Consider the following 26,983-nt stretch of genomic DNA (forward strand, 5'->3'; position numbering starts at 1 on the left):
AGCCTCCGATATGAAGCGGCCATCAATATGCATGTTATATGTGATTGAGTTCGAGAGATGTGTAAGAGAGGTCCAAATAGGTTTGGCCTGCTTAAACACATGCTTTCTGCTCGCCAGCCAACAAATCGCTTCTATATATTACATAAGACTAAATTAATACCTACACGAAGACAGTTTATTGTGGATGATGGATCATGGGTCTCCTACTCATACATCTAGAACAGAGCCCTTGAAATCACATCATCATTGCATTCCTAGGGAAAGAAATGATTGCCACATCCAGGCATGTTTATCACAGAGAAAGGCTGATCTGGGCCCATCCACTTGCTGAGGGAATCCTGCCACCTGACGTGATGGTTGCTCGAAGGGAAGGCCCTGTGTTGACTGCCAGATGCCAGCAGGAATGCTGTTTCATTCTAGTTTTTTTGGTTTTGTTTTTTAGAGATGATAGGGAATAATAGGCTCTATTTTATGGTCTTTATTGGTTCAGTTTCTAGAACCCAAGATAAGTATCATTTTAATAATGGGGATCTAAGTAGTATGCACTCTTCTTTGAGGGCTTAACAGTTTCTCAAGGAATGAAGCCTTTAAACATACCGTGGGCAATGGCACAGATAGACCCAAACCCCATAGGTATAAGTCTCAGAACAAATACAAGAGTGGGATGAAGGACAGAGTAAACCAAAAGGATGGGTGCCATGGCCTCTCTCCTGACAGACTTCTCTAGCTGCATCAGCAAAAGTCAAGAGCAATCGATACTTATGAAGCAACAGCGCAGCCACCATCACAGATAGAGCAGGGTTGGAGTGCTATTACCATAAGTGGCCGAGTCGTTGATGTGAATGTGTATGTCATCTTGCATATCATTTGCATGTTATTTGGTGCAGGCTTGCCAATAAATAAACACAATATATCAATTTGCACAACCTACTCTGACCCTTGGAAGTATGCATGCAAGAAAATACACTAGATTTGCAAAGAATGACTATTTGTTTAGCATTAAAAATTAAGTGAGTAGTTCAGGCCCAAAGAGTAAGTTTCTAATTTTAATGCTCTCAACAAGGTAGCGTGCTCCTAGTGGGTAAGCCTATGTAGTGGATAATTTTGTTTTAAGTTCTATATAATAACTGTGTGTGTGTTGATTTTGCTACTCTTTTTAAAAAATATTTATCTTATTTTTATTTGTGTATATGTGTGTGTAGAGTATGATCTCCTGGAACAGGAGCTACAGGTGCTTTTAAGGAACCCAGGGTAGGTGCTGTACTGGTGGATGTTGGATTTGTGGACACAAAAACTTATAAAATTTAGAGAATACTCTAAATTATCCAAAATTATAATTAGAACCTTAGTTTAAAGACAAATATTTGCTTTGAACGACAAAATAAATTGTAACATTAAACTATTATCAGTATGAGGCTGTGTGGGATAGTTGGCGGGTATATTTCTGTAGAAATTTTTCTTGAAGTTCTTTTGTTTAAAGTCTTTGATCATTCCTACATATGAAAACAATTTTTATAAAGTTTATACCTAAAAAGCAAAAGATAATTTGCCATTTTTCTACCATCTATGGTTGATTATATTTTTTATTCGTGTGGTGTTTCAGTTACTTTTTTGTGACTGAGATTCCTGAGAAGACCTTAAATGGAAGAGTTATTTGTTCTGGCTCATGGTTTTCAGGTCTCAGAGTTGTCATTCCACTGTGACAGAGAAGCGGAGTGACAGAGGGCTGGAGTGACTGCGGAGAGTTGGGGTAGAGGAGAGCAATTCATGTCACAGTGCAGTAAGCAGAAACGGGAGCTCTAATAACGGACCAGGCATCCCGTATCACCAAACACCTGTTCCCGGTAACCTGCCTCCCCAAGAAAGGCCCTGCCTCCTAAAATTTCTATAGTGTCACAAAATAGTGCCATAAGTTGGGAACCAGATCTTCAGTGTAAGAACCTGGGGACATTTCATGTTCAAATAATAACAGATGATTAAGACATGAAAACTTCTCCTTAGACATATTCACTGTTCGTAGGTACAGATTTATGTCTTCAAAAGTGTAGGTTACAGAGTGGTGATCTAATAGCAACCTCTGCCCTGCAATCACATCTACTTGTGACACACACAGACTTCCATATTAGCAAAATAACCCTCGTGAGTATTGGAACATTTGTTTACAAGTTTGTACATATGAATATTGGAAGGCTTTACTGAGAATAGCTTCTGACTTTGAACATTTCAAATCTTGTCTCTTCCTATTGCTCATCTAACTCTGGCACAGAGTACCAAACAAACGAGTCATTATTTCATCTAGACTTCCATCCTGCATCTCATTTCATTAACAAACAGGTCAGCCCAGAGAGCTACAGGGGTATTCCTGGAAGCCGTTCCTACCCTGTGATGGTTAGCAATACATTAACTGTGCATGGAACTGACTGCAAATGGCATTCATCTGTTCCGTGGAATCAAAATTAATCTAAGTTTGGATAGATCCCAATGCAATACCCGGAGTCTACCAAGTTACAGCAGCCTGTCCGATGCCACCCACCAGAAATGGGAGTGAAAGACAGAGTGAATTTGAACACTGTATGGTCAACTATTTTATTTGTGCAAAGCCTTATCACAAGTTGAAAATAGCTATTAGGTTCCTTCCAAAGGATCCTGGGAAGATGATCATTCCAAAGCTTCTTGGTATACCTGTGTGTATTCTGCACGCTTTCAGAAATGGTAAGAGCCTATTTAGTTGGTTCTTGCTCCTCAGAGTTCACTGAATCCATGGCCACAGGCAGATGCTATTGGCTCACCACACCCACAGTGTGCCTCCTTGCCATGGCACATGGCATAATTATTTTGTGGCTTACATCCTTTGAACAGTTCTGCTCCCACTTCTGTTTATGCAATATAAATCAATGGTTCTAGAACATTTGAGTACTATGATTCATGAACACACCTAGCAGACTATACTAACCCTCATTTATTAATTGACAGGAGGCCTTTGAACCTATTGTTAGAGTAGATGGAAAAATTCTAATGTATCCAACCCTTTTTTGTTTTTGTATGCTTATTATAGCTAGTGGTATTGATTATCCATTATTATGTTCATATTTCAGTGTTACATTTATTTTGCTGCTTACTATTACACTAAATAACATTTTAGTTTATTGCTACATGTATCATTTGAATATTATATTTTTATTATATTATAATAGTACCTAAATACATTTGAATGCAGGAATATACATATAGACTTATTCATTTTTCTGTATGTGTGTGAGCTTGAATGGGATTATGTGCACTTCGTGCTTATGGGAGCCTGTGGAGGCTGGAAGAGGGTGTCTAATCACCTTGGAACAGGAGTTACTGGTAGTTGTGAGCCCCCTTGTGAGTGAGAACTGAACATGGGTCCTGTGTAGGAATAGTAAGGGCCCTTAATAACTGAGCCATCTCTCCAAGACCCAGGAGTCTGTCTTCCTTTGACTCACTCTACAGGACAATACTTGGGAATATCTCTAGCCCCTGCCAAGTGACTGGCATTAGCAGCCCCACAGCCAGCATTTTAGAAATGATTGCTCTCAGTCTCTTAGGAACCAACACCGGTGCTGGCTGGGTTACTTCCCGCACCATCATTTTAAGTGCAACAAAGCAAATCATTGCAGTAGTGACTTCTCTGTAAGGAGAGCTTTCTAGTGTACAGGAGTTGCTAAATTGAATTATTTGGAGTCATAAATGTCTGCATGAAAAGAGGGACCTTCCCTGTGACGTGGGACAGTTGGTCAAGAGGATGACACTGACCAATGCGAATTTCAGTTTGTGCTTTAGGCTTGGGGAAAAAATGGTTTCGCACTCTCACAGAGAAGAAACGCGTGGCCATCTTTCTTCTCCTGGCTGGCACTGCGAGCTGGCTTCATTTTAAAAATAGTGCTAGGGAAAGAGGGAAAAAAATGTAATGTATTCTTAAAATGTTTATATGTCAGCAAAATCCCAAAAACCATTCAATAGATTAATCCTCCTGCTGCCTTAAAAAAGGATGGATTTCAAGCTATAACTGAGATTGGGAAAAATTGATTTCCATGTTCCTTATGACTGAATAAGATAAAAGCCACTACCCTGGCAAGCTTCTCCCAGCCTGGATGCAGACTTCAGGAGGCTTGGCTAATTGAAAAGTCACTCCAAATACCAGCCCAGACCCTGTGAGGAGATCTGAAGAAAGGATCAAGGGCAGACTGTCCATTTTTCATGAACGATTTCCACAGTGTTTATTCCCACCGTCCTTGAATGACTACAGTTGGAGGCGAAATTGCTTTCTTCTGGTTTCTCACTCTTCCTCATTTCCCCTTTCCTTTCTCCACTTGCTCCCTCCATTTTTCAACATTCTCATCCTTGTAGGAGTGCAAGGTTCTAAAGTCAATGCAGTCCCCGCACCAAAATTCTCTTGTCGAAGCTGCACACTGTAGAGACCAATTCTGTTGCGAGGCTTTGGTTTACCCAGGGAAGAACAGCACATTCCACCCAAACAAGGATCTCTTGCTTCAAAAGCGTGCTACCAACCTTTTCTTTTCGTGCCGTCCTCACACAGTTCCTGTGAGGGGGTGGTTATCAGTGTCACTGTTGTCACGATAGAGTTCCAGATGCCTTGCGAGAGTCACAAACACAGCGTCTGCCAAAACTGGGACAAGGCCCTGCATCTGATTCCACATCTCACAGGCTTCAGCTGAGTTCCCCCATGGCTAACACTTTAGCCCTTTACTAATCCGTGACCGAGAGGTTCACTGATTCACTCATTTTTCTCACTTCGTTAATGTTTAGCGAACAACTACTGGATGATGGGTATTAAGAAAAGAAACTAACTGAGAGTTGGTTGGGCAAAGATTTCAGACTGAAGGGATCTGAACTTGGGGAGGTAAACCTGCTATGAATGGAAAACTGAGCTACTAGAGCAGAGTTTAATTTCTCAGAATATAAGACTGCGTAAACGTGCCCACATCTATACAACATTAAATTTCAGGACAATTTAAACCAAAATCATTCTAAAATAAGTTTTTTTTCCCACCCAAACTTCATTTTATAGAAAGTACTATATAGATTGTGTGGACGTGGTGTTATTTTAAGGTAGATGGGTTTTTCCTTTTTTAAATTTTTTCTTTCTTTTTCATTTGTTTTATTATTTCATGTTCACTATTTAATTTTCAATACCTCCCCCCTGGTTCCACCATTTATTCACTATTAAGGCTGTTTCTATAAAGAAGCAATTAGTCATGTCATTTTGAACGCATCATGTGAACTTTTTTTTTTCTGGGAAAACTGGGTATCTGTGAAGATATACTTTCCCCTGAAGAATGTCATAAAATCCCCTAATATTATTTCATGAAGTTCTTTGGGTATTTATGAAACAATCAATGTAAGAAATCTTCCACTAGTAAGCCTGATCCTCTGATTGTTGGAGTCATTACAGCAGCAGACAGCATTTAAGCAGCACTTGCTTTGTACTGGCCAGTCTGGAACTTCTGTGTGTACTGGCTCATTAAGCTTTATGCCAACGCTTCTTAGTGGGAATTATTTAAACTCCCAGTTTACATATGGGAGCTTGAGATGAGAGAAAAGCCGCAGTCTCAAGTAAAGAGCCTGGATTCCAACTCAAACGATCTATTCAGAGCTTAACCTCTTAACCATGTACCACACAGTTCTTTTCCAATCAATCAGACACTACTCATTGAATTGGCCACATTACAAGTGACATCGAAATATTCCAAGTAGCCTTCTTAACCACATGGGCCAGGGTCAACATGTCTTTTGTACATTTGATCAGGTAGCCTATGACTTAAAGAAAGATGTATTTCATTTTCAGTTATGTGTCTGCATTTGCATGTGTGCACACAAGTGCACTTGCCTGGTTAGGCCAGAAGAGAAAGGCGGGTCACCTGGTGGTAGAGGTGGTTATGAGCTACCACATGTGGATGCTAGGAACTGAACTCAGGTCCTTTAGAAAAGCAATATATGCTCTTAACCACTAAGCCATTTCTCCAGTTTTTCTCCTTAAACTTTAGAAGACTCTTACCACTTTAACGTACAAGATTCTGGCAACGGGGACCAAGAGCATTTGTTGACACATGCTGGCAATTTTTACTGAGGATGAGCCTCTCTGGGAAGGACTTAGCCATGTGCACTATTTGTGTTTGCATGGTGCGAGAGTGCTCAAGAGCCCTGCATGGGGAGAGGGGAACTTGGGATCAAAGAAAACTGAGGCCCACGGTTATTTGTGAATCAGTAGTTAGTGACAGGGCTTGGCTTTTATGTCTCTTGGTGGGCACAGTCAGGGAACAAGTCTTCCCCTAATGATAGTGGTGTGAGGATGGAGAGTATAGTGGATGGGTGAATTGAGGACAAGCATGTGGCAAAAACAATAACCCTGGATGCTCACATTGTTTCTCTCTCTTCTTCACCCCCTCCCATCAATCCAAGTGTCTACCAAAGTGAAATAGAAGCTTAAATGGCTGAAGTTGTGAAGAGAATTTTTTCTTCTGAAGTACATTATAAAACCACACTCATAACAACCAGGTTCCCTATATAAATCTATTTTTAAGATGATTATAGGGTTTCGATAGCCATTCCAGCATCAACTGCTGGTTTTGTTTCCTCGTCGTCAGTAAACTGTTGGCAGGATAGTGCACCAGAGGTATATTTTTTAAAGGGTATAATTGCATGGCACCGAAATTATCACTTTCTCGACAATGGGTTTCACTGGTCTCTCCCTTTGAGAATCCGGTTTGGAAGCTCAGCTTGTCAGTCCCCCCAAGCACACGCTGCATTGTGTGTGTTGGTCTCACGGCACATCACGCTGGCAACTGCTAGGCAGAGGGTAGCAATTAAACAACACAATAGGCATCAGGGGATGAGGAGAAGACACTGTGTTTAAAATAAACGAACACAAGAAGCACAGCCAGCTTCTCTAGGAAGGCTATCTGAGTAGCATGGTGAGCCAACATAGGGCACGCTGTGCCAAGCAAGTTAGGAGGTTCCCCATGGCTGCAAGCATTGTCAGTAGATAAACCTATATCTTCCCTGGGGCTCTGCCACAGGGTCCCTTCTCCCTAGCTCAACTTCTCTGGAGCATAGAAACCTAGGAAAGAAGATTCTTAGAGATCTTCACCACTGCCGGGCTCTGAAGTGCTTAAGGATGATTGTCCAGAATCTATTTTTAAGAAGGCCAAGGTACAAGTTGGCATGGGAGCGTTAGCTCACCTCAGAAATAGGGGACAGATCAGGTGGAAGTCAGTTTCTGCAACTGAAGTTAATAAGCTTGAACATATTACAGGTAAAATTAACTATTGGCAGAAGGAACTGACACCCAAGAGTTGCTAATGTTGTTCTGGTGACGAGAATAAGAGACTCGCAATGTCTGTCTAGAGGAACAGAGAGAACTCAATATCTAGATAAAAGACCATAGTGTTTCTCATTCAAATCAGGATGACCAGCATGGGGCTTCAGCACTGAAATGCAACTGATATTCACAAATGAAAGATCCGAATATAATAAGCACCAGTAGTGAGCCGTCTGTAATAATTATGTGTAGTTACTAAAATAAAGGAGCCTGCAGAGTCACAATAGAAGGTGGTTTGCACAGAGGTAAAGGGCACTTGGATGTTAACAGGAGCATCCATACAGGGGAGAAAGGTATTTCAATAGCCTATTATATCTTGATAAAAGTAGATTCTGCAAGGATCTAGAAATTTTCATCCTAAGTCTTTCTCCCTTAAATAGTGTTCTGAGCTGTGATTTGCCCTTTGCATTGTCTAACCTGTAGAAGAGCTAGCCAGTTCTTTAATAAATATGTTTAAGTACACCCAAGTCCCTGGGACTCTGGCACCAAGGTTACAACGGTAAAATGAATGGTTCCAGGTCTCAAGAGGCTTATCGACTAGTTGAGCAAGCAAAGAAGAAAATGTGCACACAGTGCAAAAAGCTGGGAGTGGGAACACACCCTCAGATTCCCAGTGCTGGGGAGGCTGAGACAGAAAGACCTCTGGGGATTGATGGTCAGCCAGTTTGCTGAACTGTTAAGATCCAAGTCCAGTGAGAGACCTTGTCCTAAGAAAAATAAAACAACTGAAGAAGAAGCCCAGTGTTGATCTCTGACCTCTGCACACTCGTGTATGCACATATGCACACATAAACACATATGCAAACAACTACAATTGATGCACACACACACACAGACACACACACAGACACAGACACAGACACAGACACACACACACACACACACACACACACACACACACATGAAATAACCGTTACAAAGTTATACAAAGTCAAACTTCGCTGTTCAGAGGGAGGACACCTTACCCTGACTGTGACTGAAAAAGTCAATGAGGCCATATTAGGTTAAGAAAAAAAAATCTTCATTTATCCCTAAAATATGAAGATTAGCAACACCAGTAAAGGATTTCTACTGGAGTGGGCACTGTGTTTAAGGGCCAGAGAATACATTTAGAGAGTGAGCAGGACACTGGGCCACTGTGTTTGGAGGAAATGAGGACATTTATATCAATGGCTGCGAGGGGGACTTGAGAGGAAGATAAGGTGGAAGGAGGTCATGCCAGGAGTTACCTTATTAGCAATTTGAATTTTATCCTGTAGGCAGGAAGGAGCTATTGAAAATGCTAAGCAGAGGAATAATATGGCTGAATTTGCAATGTAGATGATATTTCCATATATATCTCCTACTCCAGGTGAATTGATTGATATTCCAGTGTGTAGATCTGGTGAACGCAAGGCATCTTACTTTGATGGAGTCCGGGTGTTTGATGACCTTTAGATGGGCCGGGAAAATTGAGTTTTCAGATTTTAAACTGGAGGGCTGGACTCTTGGCCTGTGGGAGAAAAAAAAAAATCTCCCATCGAGATTTCACTGGTAAGGGAGGCCTTGCTGGAGGCTGCCATCTGATCTCGCTTTGACATGTCTATGCAGAAATCTGGGTGGGAAATGGAAACTATGCAGCTAATTTGTATCATGCCTTAGCAGTACTTGGCTGCAGTGTGGTAATTATCCACAGGAGAAGGGGCAGCTTATCAAGTCAGACTAGCTTCTGAGCTATTAAATAGTGTCTGTTAGAACAGCATGCTAACCTACATTTTATAATTCCCTTTATAAGGATGCTACTGAGGGCCAAGACTATTTTCCCATAAACCTTTGTCCATGCCTTTTAGCAAAGGGGTTTATACCCAGTTTTAAAGTGTTCAGGCTTACTTTTAGTACATTTGTGATTTTTTTTTCCTTCTGTGCAAGGTGAACAGCATAGGATATAAAATTAAATTGAACGTTTCTGCAAAGATAGTTGAAAGGAGTAAGCAAGATCAAATACATTCAGACTTGGGACATTTTCAACTGGTGACTGAGATTCATCATTTTAATTTAAATGGAATTCGTGATAAACCCTACATTCCCAAACAGGAAGTGATTAGCGGAAGGCACAGTATAGGGTCTAAGTCTTCAAGTGAGAAGAAATTGGAGAGCGGCAGGTACGGCAGATGAGAGTTGCCTGCTCTGACAGCAGAGAGAGCAGAGAAGATGTGGCGTAGGCTGTGAGGAGCAAATGGAAGTTTCCACATGTGGTGAGAAGCATGAGCCAAAAGATGCATGTCGAAGAATTTGTATAAAATAGTGAGGGCAATGACCCACGTAGAGCAGGCTTCGTGCTACAGACACTGTTATGGGATTGGCATACCTCTTAACAGAGCAGACTTAGCAGCAGGTAGATGTCATTGTCCAAACTGTGGAGTATGTTTTTCAGTCTTTCTATCTCTCTGACCTTGCTCTTTCTCCCTTAGGGTTCTGAGGCTATTTTTGAGCTCTGTACAAACAAGCAGTGTTATTCACACAGTGGGAGTGATTCTAAGTGCTGGTCACTGAGCCTAGCCTCTGGCCAATGAATTGTGTGATCCTGCTCCTCACTGGTGAAGGGCTTCAGTCCCACTGTGTACTTAGTCCAACTAAACCGCTACCTGCATCCTGCCTGTGTGATGGAGCGGTAGAGAGGAGAGAGGATGGAAGCATGGGAACATTGGAGCTACCAGGGACTTCAGGCCAGGAAGTCCAACTTCCTTATTTCATAGCTGAGAAAGCGGAGGCCCGAGAGAAGTTCAAGGATTTGCTTGAAGTTACAGAGCTAGTGAGTGAGAGCTGAGACTAAACCCCACTTCCCTTATCTCCCAGGTCAGACCTCTTTCTGCTGTGTCACACTTCACAGAAAGAGAGCAGGGGTAGCCCTGAGTGGAGCCATCTTTCATCAACGGGCAAAGAAAAGTGCTATATATATTCAAGATACAATCTCTTGTCCCTCTCTTGGAACTCATAGGTCTCTGTGTCTCCCACTAAACTGGGAACTTCCTCTGTAATATTCATTTAATAATCATAGTTTTAGACCTATTTAATATATTCATATCCCTGATATGCTGTATACTTAAATCAGACAACAATGCCACCTTTTATAATGTGCATATGGATATTATTATTATTATTATTAGGTTTTTCAAGACCGGGTTTCTCTGTAGTTTTGGAGCCTGTCCTGGAACTAGCTCTTGTAGACCAGGTTTGATGGGGAATCTCAGCCAATCACATTCTGCTTAAGGTGTGTCGTCCCCCCCCCCCCTCAGGCCACACAAAACAAATAAAAGATCAAAGTGCCTTGCCACTTCCTCTTTTTGGTTCTCTGCTCATCTGGTGTTCATGGGAACTTCTGTCGTGTAAGTTTTCCCCTTTTATTAAAAGCTAAATTTTTTTGTATTGAGTTGGTCTGGTTAATTATCGATCGATCACACCCCTTCACAGGCTGGCCTCAAACTCACAGAGATCTACCTGCCTCTGACTCCCAAATGCTGGGATTAAAGGCGTGCGCCACCACCGCCTGGCTTAGATACTATTCTTTTGTGTTGTGATTCACTCATTTGTCAGTGACATAATTCCTTGTGTAAATAAATCAGGGAAGAAGAGCTCTTTTGGCTCACAGTTTGGAAGGATCCAGTCTGTGGCAGACTGGCTCCATTGGGGGAACTGAGGTTCGGTAGAGCATGTGCAGAAGGAGGTTACTTACCACATGACAGCCGGGGAGCAGAAACGAAGAAGCATCCTGCGCTATTGGACTTCCTCATTCATTTCCTTTTATTCCCTTTCAAGCCCAAGCCCATTGGGTGATTCTGCCCACTTGCAAGCTGAATCATTGTGCTTCTAGTGCATTCTCTCTCTAAAACTCAGCCAGATCTGAGTTTTAGAGAATTTTGAGTTTTGCGCTTTCAGTGAATTCTCTGTCCAAATCTCAGTCATATCCAAAAATAGCAGGACTATGTCTGCCATCCGAACCCTCCAACATTCAGTTACTGGTCTCTCAGATACAACTTAGTCCTATCAAGTTGTTAATCAAAGTTAGCCATCACACTGTTCGGGTTTAGAGAAGAAAGGACAGAGGGAGGAAAAAAGAGAGTGAAGGGCGAGGGTGATTTTGCATCTAATTGTCTAACCATTCTTTAGGCAAAGAAAGACATTTTCTTCCTAAGGCCTATGAGGAGGCAGGGAAGAGGGCAGTATGGAGTAGCCCAAAAGCACAGAACAAAAAGCCTGGCTAACGTATGAACTGTGAGATGTGACGTGTGTGACTTAGGGAGATGATTGATATGTGACAGAGAGAAGTGGCAATAATTAGACTGCCTGCAATTCCCAGGAGGCAGGGAGGTTGGGTGTATTTGAGTCAGCCCTGAATGTTTAGGGTCTCGTTACCTGGGGCGGGGGCCGATTTTTCTCTGCCTATGTGACAGACACACTTTCAAAGTCGTTCTCGGTGCATTTCTCCACTGACGCTCACAAGGGCTGTGTAAGGTAAGCTGTGAAGTCCCTGTGCTGTTGAAAAGACCAGAAGCACAATGAGGTTGCGTCTGGGTATTCCCCTCTCAGTCTCACACCAATACAAAAGCAAAGAGAAAACCAGAGACTAACTCCCCATCCCTGAAAGACAGCAAGCAGCGGGAAGCCTGCTGTGAGCCGCGCTGAGAGTCCAGTCACGTGAAGACAGCCTCATCTCCCATCAAGGTTTGTTCTGCTGCGTGCACAAGCTCGTCAGGTTTTAAAGCTTCCACTTGTAGCTGTCCTTCAGTCACAGAGCCAGTGGAATCCCAGAGCACACTGCTCAACCTCGCTCCATTCCCAAAAAGGACAGCGCCAAGCCGGACACAAAGCGGGCAGATCGGATCTGCAAGAGAAGGCGACAAGGCTGAAGAGGATTCATACAGACACCATTTGTCTCTGGAGATCATTAGAAAACAGAGCAGGGGGGGCATTGGTTACAGCTCTCTCTTTGTTCCAAATGTGGCTGCTTAAATTTGAATTGAATGTGTTTGGGGATTTTCTACAAAGGGAGTCACTTGGAAGGCTGCCGGCTCTTGTTATCAGTCATGTTTTATTATTGAGAGGAGGAAGGCCCACAGGAGCTTCAGAGCCCCCACACATAGGTTTCCAAAAGGAAAGGAAGAAAAGAAAATCATCAAAACAACAAAAGAGAAAACTCAAGGATAAATTAAAGATTTAGTATAAAAGAAGATGGTTCTCAGGCATTTTATTTCATGCTTTTTGATGTTTGGGATTGAACCCAGAGCTTCAGGCATGTTAGCCAAATGCTCAACTAGAGGGCTCCAACCCCTAATATCGCTGCAGAGCTTATCCTAAAGGTTGAATGAGAGTGTCAATAAGTGTTATTAGTCTACCCTTCATTAAATAGTCACCCTTGTTTATCATATTTTGCATCAGATCTGAGTGCTCAGTCTGGTAGAGCCATAGACAGTACAGCATGGATTAGAAAAGAAATATTCCAGAAGAATTATTCCTCCTGGTGGCTTTTAATAAGTACACGGGTAAATTGTGCTAGCACAGACTTTGTTTGGTCAACTAGAAACCAAACCCTTACATACAGACAAATCAGCAAGTGGTCCAGGTAAGGGGTGGGGAAATACAGAACAGATGCTTATACCCATCATTATGTTGGACAGAGGAAGAAAAGTCAGCAAAGCTTTAAAGGGATGGAGGCCCACAGTGCTGGGAGGTGTCAGCCTTGTACGTATTTAGTCAGGGTGTTTAGACTGTATATACTACAAGGAGATGTTATTGGACTAGCTTGCCTACTAGGGCCTGGCTAGTCCAAATGGCCAACTACAATGAGAATTCAGTGACTGCCGAGCTCATGGGTCTGCCTCTCAGTAATTCCAAACTGACATGGAAGGCCTGGAAGATGCCTGGAGAGCCGTTGATGTTCTGTCCATGTTAGAAGGTTGAAAAGCTGGGGTTTGATATCTGGGAAGGATGCAGCAGCAGCAGCAATAGGATGGATGCACTCACCAACAAGAAGCAGAGGCAGGCAGGAAACACTGCTTTTCCTTGGACTTCTTTGTATCTGGGCCACTGCCTGATGGTGCAGCATATTCTTGGGAAAGATCTTCTCTCAGTTAATCTTTCCTGGAAATGCTCTTAGAGACACATCCAAGGCCACATTTCCTCAATGGTTCTTGAGGCATTCCAACTGACAATCAAGATGAACTGTGACAAGTCACTGAGTTATCTGTGAGGATAACAGGTAATTCCCTCCACTGCTTTCTTCTCTTACAAAAGCAATTACACTTCTTGGATATAACCAGGGTTTCTGGAAGTCAAGAAGCAACAATACTTAGTGACATTCATTTGAAATACAGTAAGTGAGACATTAATACCATTTTGCTCTGTGTAACTCTGGAAGCGATGTCCAGTGGATTACCTGGTTAGAATGAGGATCTGCAGCTGACTTGGACTGGTCCATGCCAATATGAGGCAGTTCTCATCATTTCTTTACCAGGATTTTTTTTTCCTGAAGAAAACAGAAATTGAGCAGGACATAGCCTAAACCTAGCAATAGGAGTTAACCCTTTTAGAATGTGATTTTAATAGCCAATGGGTATTTATAATTAATGTGCAATAACTTATTATGCACATCTCTTTAAATTTAATAGACCCAGTTAAGGTAAGATCATTAAGCACCCAATTGAATGTTAAACACGTATATTTGGGGTTTAACGACTGTGCAGCAGATGCAGGATGGATTATGGGATTGTTAAAGGATATTAAGAAAGTTGTGACTATTGTGGGGGTATTTAATTAGGAATTTAAACAATCTATCCTTTGAAATCTGCCCCAAATTCTAAGTAGGTGACGTTTGTTCCAGGAACGTCACTGACAGCATCAAAGTTTAAGTGGATCCACACTGAAGGGGCCCTCGGTGCAACAGCCTCTAATTAGCGTGAGAAACGACAACAGCACAACAAAGCCACAGAGTGTCTCCAATGACAGGTGCTGCAGACAGCACAGCTGATGAAAGATTCTGCAATTAAAGACTGTGCATGAAGATTAATGGTGTATTATCTTAAATTAATGTAAGGTGGCTATCAGAGATGACTGTCTGCTTTACAATCCTCTTTCTTTTTCTACTTCCTCAAATTCATTTCCAGGCCACTGGTCCTCTCTCCTGCCCTCTATAACTGACTTTCTGTTGGGAAGTTTTTCTATTCCTGTGCTTTCCTTTGTGACTCATCTGCTTCCATCCTGCATTTCTTCTCCTTGTCTCTCCCTACACTCCCAGTGCACCCCTCTCGGTCTCCTCCTTCTCTGGTTCTCTCAGCAAATTGATCCCACTCTTAGTGTTGGTGTCATTTCCTGCACCTGACATCTCACTGAGTTTTTTCACTCTTCAACAACAGGGAAGTCATCTTATGAGTAAATCCATTTGAGGATCAAGTATCACATTAATTTCCAATGTCTGAAATGTCCTTATTTATTCAAACAGATGATTAAAACTTCACCTTATTTTAAGAATATCTCAATTCCTCATTTAATAAATTTTTATTGAGCAACCACCAAGTGGGAAGCAGTATTCTACAATAGCTGTTATTCTACAATTTTGCTTGTTATGCTGGTTATTCTACAGCACAATAAGGTATGCTGTGGGAACTCCTTCCGCTTCTTCAGCCAATAGCCACTGAGATACCACACCATGCTGCTCCTGCCCAAGATGGATGTGGGTTAGAATCCTCCCGGTAAGCCACGACCTCGTGGTGGCATACAGATTATTAGACATGGTTTAGTCAAGATGTGAGAGTTAGCCAAAAAGAGGCTGGAGATAATGGGCCAGGCGGTGCTTAAAAGAATACAGTTTCCGTGTAATTATTTCAGGTAAAGCTAGCCGGGAGCCTGGCAGTGGGAAATGGCTTGCAGCTCCTACTGCAAAGATAGGCAAATCCTCTGTATCATTTCCATTCTAGTTGGAAGAGGAGACGATTATTACAAAAGTAAGAGTGACAAATAGTAATGGCTTCAGTGGAAGAAAACAAAGTACTGAAGAGAGAAAGGGCAAGCCTGAACACTCAGTACTGTGTCTGTTTCTGACAGCACTCTCACCAACAGTAACACCAGCATTCTCTGTCAGGGATGTGGTGGGAAGACTAGATGGGCCTGTCTTGAATTGAGTGAGAGAGGCAGGAGATAAAATCAGAGAGGTGTGGGAAAAAGTCAAGAGACACAGGGATCAATTGGTAATTTAAACACTGGCCAACTGGTCAACCCAGAAATTCGGGAAAGAGTTTGGGGCCATAGGAAAGAAAAACAATTAAGCTTTAAGATCATCAGACTACCTGCTGTGGAGTAGGCTTCTGCCATAGAGAAAGAGAGAGAATATAGAAACAGGAGAGTGGGATGGTGATGGCCTCTGACTGTTGAGCTGCAGAGAAAAAAGAGTGGTTAGATGTTGTGTGTTCTCTAAGATAGAGTCGGCACTACTTGTTGACAGATTGTTTGACACTATGCTGCTGGTATTCAACAGAAGACTGGAGTGGCCACCTACTAGGAATAAAAGGTTAGATGTAGAACTCAAGAATTCCTTTGTGAATATTTTAAGTGGATAGTTGGATATAGAAATCTGAATTTTAGAGAAAACTTCCAGGATGAAGTTAGACATTTGGGCATTATTTACACAAGTGTGGGAAGCTTCATTTTGGATCATTTTTGAGAGTGAGTAAAGGCAGAGAAGAGGGGAGGTGAGACAACTGAGCTGTGAATACTCAGCGTTGTGGGTTGCTGGGCTAGGAGTAAACAGTTCTGGGCGGAGAGGAGGCATAGCTGCATGGGAAGGAGAGGGGAGAGCAGAGAGCTGAGGTGTTTCAAGTAGCAGGAAATGGTCAATGTGTCAAGCGCTGTGGATGGGATGAGTGAGATCAGAACTGAGAAATGTTTCATTCCATCAGCATCACTGGTGACCTTGTCAGGAGCTATTTCAGTTGAGTCCTTGGTTAAAAGACCGTTTGGCATATATTAAAGGGAGGCTGGAAAAGGACTGCAGAGAGTGGGGTGATGGAGGACGGTTATCTGTCTATTGTGTTATTTTCATTGGTCAATAAAGAGACTGCCTTGGCCCCTTGATAGGACAGAAAATTAGGTAGGCGGAGTAAACAGAACAGAATGCTGGGAAGAGGGCTATGAGGCAGACGCCATGGAGCCAGCCACCAAGTCAGACATGCTGAATCTTTTCTGGTAAGCCACCACCTCGTGGTGCTACACAGATTATTAGAAATGGGTTAATATCAAGATATGAGAGTTAGTCAGTAACTAACTCTCTAGAGATAATGGGCCAGGCAGTGCTTAAATGAATACAATTTGTGTGTTGTTATTTCTGGGACTAAGCTAGCCATGCGGGAGCCAGGTGAGGCAAAAAGCAGGCCTGCCCGCAGCCCCTCACTACAGTGGGGGGGGTCTAAGTTTCTCTGGGAGATGTTGCTGGAAAGAGTCAAAGGCATGGGATAACCGCAGGAGAGAGATGTGGGATCAAGGGGAAAATTAATCTTCAAATTTAGTGAAAAATAAGAAGCTAATTTAAAAGATACTATGTCATGTTTATATGATGTTAGGAATGATCCGGAATAGAGGGCACTTCTGTGATGCAGAAGAGGTGGGCCACCATTAGAAAACTATCCCTAAGTAGACCATGGAGTCCCTCTGCTTATGAGGGATCTGAGATATATCAGTTCATGCAAAGTAATAGAGGGAAAGCAGCATACATGGACACAGAAGAGGAGAGAATTGTTGGTAGAAGGGAATGGCCAATTTTTTCTGCATTTCATTTTACACACACACAATGTAATGATTGTCTCTTTCAGAGACAAGCCACGCCAACTCCCTCCCCCGTCTGCTGAGGCAGGCTGGTCTTCAGCTTCCAGCCCGAGCTCTCCTCTCTTCCAGTCCCTTTCTTGAAGAGGCAGCTTCTGCCTCTCTCCCTACTCCTCTGCTCCCCCTTTTCTGTCTCTCTCTCTCCTCTCTCTCTCTCTCTTTCTCTCTGCTCTTCTTCCCTTCTCCCTTCCCCCTTTACAACCCCCTGAATAAATATTCAACCTCACTCTGAATGTCGTGCCTATCCATGTCTCTGTCTCTTGCCCGCCCGCCACATTTCACCCTACCTGGGACCAGTCACCACTGGGGACTGGCAGCCATCTCTGCCTGGGATTGGCTGCTCTCAGGGCCCACTGCCTGCCACCACATGGCCTGCTACCACCGCTTGGGGACCTACAGCATTTCTGCTGCCTACTGCTGCTGGGGATCCTGCAGCATTTTTAATAAATCCACGATACACATATCCACACACATACTGTGTTTGTATATAGTTAAATATGAAGGCAAACAAAAAGCTAAGAAAAAGAAAAAAATGAGTGAAGACAGAGAAGACAAAAATAGTGTCAGGGAGACTTACAAGGACTGCTGAGCGCTGAGCGACTTGAACAATCCATCTGGACTCAGCGATCATAAATTGTAATTAGAAACAAAGAGTGGGAAAATGAGAATGAGAGGAGAGAGAAAGCCAGCCAACCAGACACACACGCACACACACACACACACACACACACTTGTGTGTGTGTGTGTGTGTGAGAGAGAGAGAGAGAGAGAGAGAGAGAGAAAGAGAAAGAGAAAGAGAGAAAGAGAGAACCATTTAACTAGGTTTCAGATTTGTATATGATAAATATAATTAAAAGAGGGACAGTAGAGATGAGGTATTTGATGATAAGATTAAAATAATGGATGTAGATTTCAATAGATATATGCTGGGGGTTTCTCTACATCTTGACAGAATGATCAAATATATTATTATTATTATTATTATTATTATTATTATTATTATTGGAAAGAGTGAATGGGGCAATGGGAAGTTATAGTTTCCATTAGGGAATGTTTGAGGCAACTACAAGAGACAGCAGAGCTGGTTGGTGCAGGGCTCAACAGCTTGGGTTTCTCTCTCGGTAGCATTGAGGCACAAGGTCGTTGCTGTGATCTGGAACCACAGGCACCCATTCCATCTGTGACACTGGGCGAGGGGCTGAAGGAGGGGAGACTGCTGCATCCAGAGGGTGCAGAAAGAGAGCTAGTGTCTGCAGATGAGTCCTCTGCTGGGGTTGGAGGAAAGAGAGGAGACTGCTTTGAAAAGTGTTTGAGAACGGAAATAAATCTGGTGCTGGGAACGGAAGCACTAAAGAGAACAAAGAAGGGGCACAAGAAGCACAATGGGAGGACATGAGGGTCAAGTAGTGACCACCAGAAGTAGGACAGATTTAATCTTCGTGTCTTGTGACAAAACTGATTGTAGCAAGACTACGACCTCGAATTTCATGCAGAGAAGGAAAGGAAGGTGGTATCTTGCCATGACCAGACAGGACTCTGTGCTCTTGTCTGCTCCATGAATGGAATCCCAAATAGGACCCATTTTGCTGGGAGTCACTGGTGTCGGCATTGTCAGTTCTCCATCTCTGGCCTCAAGGGGCTCTCAGCACAGTGCTCAGACAGAAGCCAATATGGATGCTCTTGTGTCTGGGCAGTAAAAGGGTGACAGCAGCAGCCAAAGAGGAAGAAATATGGTGAATAACAACAGCAGGTATGAGGGGGGAATGCAAATGACACTGACAGCTTCGGTGGGTGACAGGGGACAGTAACCAATCTCTGTTTGGGAGTTAGTCACCAAAACACACTACGAGCAAACCAGGAAGTCAGGTCCAAGTTTGATTGTGCAAACACACACACACACACACACACACACACACACACACACTGCACTAGAGAGCAATCACTAGGAGTGAGCTCTGCACTGTGAGATACATTCTATAACCCGGATGTGTATAATGTGTGCTTCGCCTCTCAGAGTGGAAGAGTGTGTGTCCCTGTGAGCTTGAACATTCTAAACCTCAAGCTCTTGTCCATGGCAGGCAGGACAGCCTGTGATTTGTGCCTTCTTCTTTCCTTTACCCAGATAAACAAAGCTGGGCTCTCAGGTGCAAATCCCCAAGTGCCCTTTAGCCCTGGTCAAACTGTCTCCACCACGCTGCTCCGTTCATCCATCTTCGGATTCTCCCACACTGCACTGCACTCACTCCCCGATCCAGATTGCTAAAACGGCAGCGTCGCCTGGCCACAGAGTCCCATTACCTTGCCAACAACGCGGGGAACATGATTTTTCCTGATCAAATGAGATTCGGTTCCATGTCAGGGAACACCAACATCAGCAGCTTGTGTCATTTAATAAAACCTAAAGTTACAAGTGTCCTGAATAGTTCCCTTAGAAGCTATTTTAAGTGGACAGCCCTTCCCCAGGAAACCCCATGAGTGTAGAATAACAGAAGTTAATTTTAGCAAGCACTTTTTAACCTACATTTGGGGACAAAAATGCCAGGAAACCTATTATATAATTGAAGTAAAAAGAACCCCTCTGGGTGTGACAAAAAGTTGTCTGTCTCAAGTTACTGCAAATGGAAAAATGATATAGTGAGGAGCCTGGTATTTGAGAAGCCTGAGAGTGGGGGAACTTTCTTTGCTGCAAAGGTAAATGAGAGCTCTGGATATTGAAGAGCACTGGACACTGGACTGGGAGGCTGCTGGAAGGCTCCCATTGGAGATTTCTGGTTCCCAGTGGATTCAAGAGCACCCCAGGAATATCAAAGTGAAGAATGAATATCAATACCCTAATTTGTTCAGCTGTCAGAATCCCTAAGAGTCCCAGATCCACTTTCAGCCTAAATGCTTTGCAAGCTGGAGGGACCAGAAGGAGAGAAGGAAAATATTGCTATCCATTCTTCACCCCACTCAGACATCAAGCAGATGACCTCCATCAATGTCTGCCCTGTCCACTGTCCTGCACTGTCCCCCAGTGTGAGCTGATTTCTTTGTCTCCACCTCCTTTTCAGCTTCTGTGGCATCTTTAGCTAAGCCTGTGACCTGCTAGTTTGCCCACTCAGAAGTGGGTAAAGTTCTTGGTTCCTGAGGTGTTTCCAACAGTGTTTCTCATCTACAAATACTTTCGAAATTATCTGTTTCTCAGAGTTGTTGAGGAAATGGAATAAGGGAAAAATATTTTCCCAATCCTGAGAAACTGTGAGCAGCCAGAGAGATGGCTTGGTGCTCGAGAGAGTTCATACAGAATAACTGAGATCAGTTCCCAGCTGAGTGACTCAAGGTCTGCTGTAACTCTATCCCCAAGCTATCCAAACCCCTCTTCCAGCTTCCTTTGGTGATTGCATTCATGTGCACAGGCCCACACACATCAAAAGAGCAAAGGAAATCTTTTAAAAGTTAAGACGCTTTAAAATATAATTTATCTTCCTTTTGAACACAATCTGTTTCTTTGAGAAAGTGGACCTACAGCCATGGTTCAAGGTGGATCTACTCATTGCTGGCATGGCGTTCTCCACTCTCTTGCTGATAGCTGTGCTTCCTCAGAGGCACTGATTCTCTTCTTCAGCCTCTAGGGCTGTTAGCCAGGTTCCCATTCCTCTGCTATAGTCACCTCCATACTCTGTCCCCCCCACAAGCACCTGAATCGCCCTGCAGAGAGCTCCGACCCAGAGTGCTCTTGTTTATCTTCTGATCTCTTTCATTGAAAATCAGCATGGCCTTTGAGGTAAGGACTGTGATTCTAGGTTTGTAGATGAAAACAATAAAACTGGAGACTCATAGAGTGTGTGGTATTTTTTTTATGGACTATCTTCTCACTGTATTGTTGCTTTTGTCCAGAAATACCATTATTTAAACACAGGTTTGAGAAGGAATCAGACAGTATCCAAAAACTGGGTCACTGGGGAAAGTGGACTCAAAGTTATTTCCTTCTCTATTCCATCCTCCCTCCCTCCGCTCCTTCTTCTTGCTTCAGACAGGTAAGAAAGACTCATGGAAACCAATGGGATGGTGTAATCATTCTGGCTTACCAATCAAGGGCATATGATAGTGTTTCTAACATGAAGCAGTTGTAATGGTCACCGAGGGGGGGGGGAGGGAAGGAGGGAGGGAATGGGGGAGGGAGGAAGGGAGGGAAGAAGGGAGGGTAAGGATATGAGGGAAGAGCACATAGGAAACTTGAAGTAAATCATTGTTTCTATCTACTGGAACCGTTATCTCAACTATGACACACTGCATTTAGTAACCACCCCTTGGTTTATCCTGGTCTTGATAATCTGGCTTCTGATGGCCTCGATGGTATGGGGGATGTGGCCCTCAGGTATGTTGTAGATTATTCCTCCATTGGATTTTTTTCTCACGTTTTTCTCATGATTTAACAACTTCCTCCTGATTCTGTGCTTTTGAGAGGAGAACCATCAGTATAAAACATTACTGTTTCCACCCCAGCCCGTATGAAAGGTACATGTGATTGGTAGGATAGATCACTGTTTCTCGTCATCTGGGATGCAGTTATTACTGGTGATGGCTGGCCTTTGCCACCTAGATGAAAAGGTGCTTACCAAAGTTCTCTGTTGTGCTACAGTTGTATCATCGGGGCTAGGCACATCCTGATCACTGGTGGTTTTCTCTTATCATCTCTATCTTCTACAGAAGACACTTCTTTGATGAGAGGTGAGAGCTACACTTACCTTTGGCCATAAGAATACGTCTTAGGATGCAGTTAAGGAACTATCCTTCTCTAGTAAAGTGATAGTACTAGGTTCTTCTCTCTGATCTATGAAGTGAGATCTAGGATCTCACTAACCTTGGAGAGCAGCTAGGTTTCCAGTACCAGGGATGATCACCCCTATGCCCTCCTGCCATTGAGCAAGCTTGAAGTACAGTGAGAAACGTATTGGCGAGGATATGAGTGCCACTTACATCCTTAGCGGTGTTTTGCCGTGTTGATTGTTGTTTGCTGTTCATCAGTCTCACAGCTGGGTAGAACTGTTGATGGCTTCCCTCCTTTGGTAGCCTACAGAGTCCTTTCTGGTACCATGGAGCTAGACCTCAGGATGGAGGCTTTCAGTTCAGGTTCAGCTCACATTCTCCAAGTCCTGTGTCTGAGAATGTGGTATCTTCACACACTTCAGGACTTACCTTCTGAGAGGGTAATACCATGGGCAATAGTAATAGCCTCTATTATTTGGGTAGTCTCGTGGACTACATAAGCCTGACAAACAACTAGAAAAGAGTTATCTTATGTCTGATACTGGGGTTTTTGTTAGATAGTCTATGGTTCTGGTAGGAAGCACTGTTAGCTCGAGTGACATAACTTCATTTAAGATGTGTGTGTGTGTGTGTGTGTGTGTGTTTACATATGTACTTATATGTCTTTAATGTAATTTTAGGTAAATATAAAATTCTTAAGTGCTTTTAAAACACTATACAAAAATATTTGATGTTATGACTTACTCTGTAAACAATGCTTGCATTTTATTCTTAAAATTTTAATAACTTTTAAACTTGTTCATTTTAGTTCAAAATTTGAACATTGTTTCTTAGGATTTCTCTTACCCATGGTTCATTTGAAAGTGTACTGTTTAGTTTTCACATATTTTTCAGTTACTTTAATAATGTTTATGGTTTAATTTTTGTTTGTTCTTGAATATATTTTATATTTTTTATAATCTTTTAAAGTTATTACTGTGTATTTTATGGTTCAGAATATGGTCTCTCTTGGTGAATGTTCCATTTGAGTTTAAAAATAACGTATTCCGTAGTTGGATTGAGTTTTCTTCAAATGTCAATTAAATCAGATTGATTGATGATGAGACTCAGGTCATTCACATCCCTGCTGCTTTTCAACCCTTTTGATTTATCAGTTACTGACAGGAGTGTTGAAATCTTCAGTTACATTGGTGGAATTTTCTATGTCTCCTCTGGAATCTACCAGGGTTTACCTTGCATGTTCTGATATTCGGTAGTTAGGTACACATGTGTTTGGGTTGTGTGTCTTCTTGGAAAATTGACCTTTTTATCATTAGACAATGCACATTTTTTTCTGAGCATCTTCCTTGCCTGAAGCCAACATTTTCTGAAATTAGCATAGTTTAGTAACTCCAGCTCTTTTCTATTTTTATGCATTCGTGGGAATATAACATAGCTTGTATGTATTCATTTCTAAACATAGAAATGAATATTTTCACAACACCCTTCTGACTGTGTGTGTTTGTTTGTGGGAGCATCATCACACCTATGTCCAGGTGCGATGGACACCTCACACCTCCTCATCACCAACTGAAAGTGTATAACCATAAAACATTGCTTTTCTTCCTCCTCCCATCCATCCATGGCCATTTATTATCTTTATGAATTAAAATGTTTTAGTATCTCGTATAAGTGGAATAATTTAATAACAAACTTTTCTGACTGAATTATTTCACTTGGTGTAAAAAAAAGTTAATCCCTGTTATGACCTATATTTTAATTTCTTACTTTCTAGGGCTAAACACTATTTTTCTGTCTGTTCTCACCACAATTTTCCACTCACTGATCCAAAAATGGACTCTTGAACGATCCCATCCTCTTTCTTCCATGGAGTCATGTTCTTGTTAAAAAATATGCTATGGGATATTGTCTCTTTAAATTCACTTTGACAATCCTATACAGGATTTAATGTATATATGACTTAAATACATCAGTCCTATAATTGATGTATTTAAGTCATTAACATTTGAGTGATTAATGCCATAACTGGGTGAATATTTCCCATGATTATTACCTCCTTTCCCCAAGACACTTGCACTTTCTGCCTAGTACAGTTAAAATGATATTTTTGTATAATTCTATTTCTCAAAAACATATGGATTGTATTTCTTATCAAAATTTGATCCTTGCTCAATATATGTGTTCTGTAAAATAATAATAAACCAGTGCTGCTCAGTGTCCTATCTTCCCATACTTTTAAACAAGACTTTTCTCCCACTCCATGTGATGTTGGCTCAATCACACTGTTAAATATTACCATGATTGTTTCTAGTGGCCACATATCAACATATTTTGAGTTTTAAAAGTGCATTCATTTGAGTTCCTGAGTCTGCCAGAGCTGCATCTTTTCAGCTCTGTGATGTACCATAGCTCACAGTTTTTAGATGTTGTTCACCATGGGTTAGTTCACAGCCCGTACAAAAATGAAACCATGCAATTTCCAACTGTAAACAAAGATGATGGATCTGATAATTTGTTTGTCAATGGTCTTTTTTTTTCCAGGAAACCAGACTAGCTGATTTTCTTCAACAGTCCAGAGTGACCACTTGCAGGTCGATGGTTAAGGTCTATTGATCCAATTTCTTCACTACGATTCTGACATTACATTGACTGAAATAAATGGACTGTGTCTAGATAGTTTAGTAGTTATGACAAGTGCATTAGATTGACCAGTCAGCAGCAAATGCTTTCCTAGGTATGTAGCTGTACCTTAGAAATGAACATGGAGCTAAAAATTCACCGTAAACTAATTCCAAACTCAGACTCTGCAACTACAAAGTAGCCGTTTTAAGTGGGTTTAAAAACATGGAGTGCTCTCCTAAGCAGATTCTTCTTCACAATATCTGGCTAGATTAGTCAATGGTACATATATGTAGTACTGGAGAAAATTACACAGTTTGGGATTTGAGTTTGGTAACTGGGGAATACATACAGACTTCTGGGTATCCGCTAGAATAATGATAACTGCTGTAAATGACAAATACTGAAATATGCAATTGACCAAATGGGATAAAAAATGATCATCCTTTGGTAAATCCTGGAACTGGTATATGACAGAGATCTTTCCAGCATCTAGATTCTGAGATAACCAAGTTGATGTGGTGGATGCTGGAGCAGAGAGAAGGTGAATGGTGACGACACATAGACTTTGGAAAGAGGACAAAGTGGAGGGAGAGGAAGGGTTGTGCCAGGTCTCACTCTGAGGGAAAACAAGCACTAAAAATATCTTGGCTTCCCTCTCCTTTGGCAGCATGCAACTTCTGGTCTTTCTTCTCCTGTCATAATACCATCTCGGTTTCCATAGCACATGCCTTTTCTTGTCTCTTCTGGTTTGACATCCCATTTTGTTTTCATGTGTGCTTTCTCATTGAAGCTCTGTCCTAGGCCCTCTTCTCTGTGTTGATAGACATCAAATTCTAGAGTGTCTGTTCCGTTCTGTCTATTCTTTCTCTAACTACATCCCTTTCAGCAATGATACTGTGCACAGGCCTAGAGTCTCACCCATCCAGGCAAGAGCTCTAACACTAAACTACATCCCAAGTGCCATTCTTTAACTTTTCAATTTCAGCCAGGGTCTCACTAAGTTGCCTTGGTGATGTCAAACTTACACTGTGGTCTAGGAAAACTTTTAAATTGTGATCCACTTGCCTCAGCCATCCTAGTAGCTGGTATCACGGTTCTTTACCACCAAGCCTGGCCCCTACACCATCTCGCTATAGCTTTATGTTAAATCGTGTGAATAGCCCAATTTTGTCCTTCAGCCCTGGTTTGTCTGTGCTTTCACTTCTCTACTTGACCCACAATTCTCCACAAAGTAGTTTGATTGGAATCACAGCAAATCTCTGGATAAATTTTGGGTAAGTTGGTATTGTGAGATTATTAAATCTTCTTTACCATGAATATAGGATATGTGTCTTTATTATTTTCATCAATTTTATAGTCTTTCAGATTAAAATTGATTTGCATCTTTACATGTGCTTGACTTCTTTGTATTGATTGTAAATTCTTTGTTCCATGTTACTTACTATGTAGAGGTGCATCTTTGTGCATGGGTTTATCTGTGCATGTACATGCATGCACGGGTATATGCAGGCACATTTGGTTTAGCACATCTGTGGGGGTCAGAACACTACATGAAGGAGTCAGTTTTCCCTTCACCACATGGGTTCCAGGAATAGAACTCAGGTCCTTAGGTTTGGCAGCAAGAGCTTTTACCTGCTGAGCCATCTCACCAGCCCTGCTTCCTTTGCATTAGGTTTCTATCTAGAAACCAAAATGTTCTTTTCCAAACACAAGTATTGTCCCATCGCTCCCTATTTAAATGTAATATGTTAAAATAAAGACCCAATCTCCTACCAACTTATGAAGACCTGTATAGTTTACACTCTGGCTACTGGGCAGTCTTCATTTTAACACACAAACCTCTTACAGCTCCTTCCCTCACAAGACCAGTGGATGTGAGGGTCTCTCTGGGTTCTCCCCTTCCTACCACAGTTATCCCCTGACTCTTCAGATCTCATTTCCGCATTCCCCACAGCCAAGGTTAGACCAAGACTCTGTTTCCTGTTATCAAGTTCCTTGTCTTCACAGTTACATGTCTTTCAAGTCTATTGATATTTCTTTGATCTTATTTTTTGAATTGTGTCCAGAGTTTTATTTTATTATCTCTATTTATTATTTCTATTTCTTCACACACTTATTTGGGAATTTTTTTCAATATCTAGTTGCTACATCCTGCCTCTACATCCACTTCAAGTATCATCCCATATAATTTTGATAAATTTAAAAAGAGAATTCTAATGCTTCTATCTTCAGTAAGTTCTCAGAGCCAGGCCAGGAACCCTGTGTCTTCTTGCTATCTGCATACTGATGGAAGGGAATAAGCATAGACATGCTTGGTTCAGACAGAAAGGCCTTCCCAAGCCAGGCAGTTGTTGGAGACTCTGCTTAACTGGCAGAACAACATTGACATAATCTCATAAT

This window comes from Myodes glareolus, chromosome 5 (genome assembly GCF_982192425.1).
Source record: "Myodes glareolus chromosome 5, mMyoGla1.1, whole genome shotgun sequence".
Lineage (NCBI taxonomy): Eukaryota > Metazoa > Chordata > Mammalia > Rodentia > Cricetidae > Myodes > Myodes glareolus.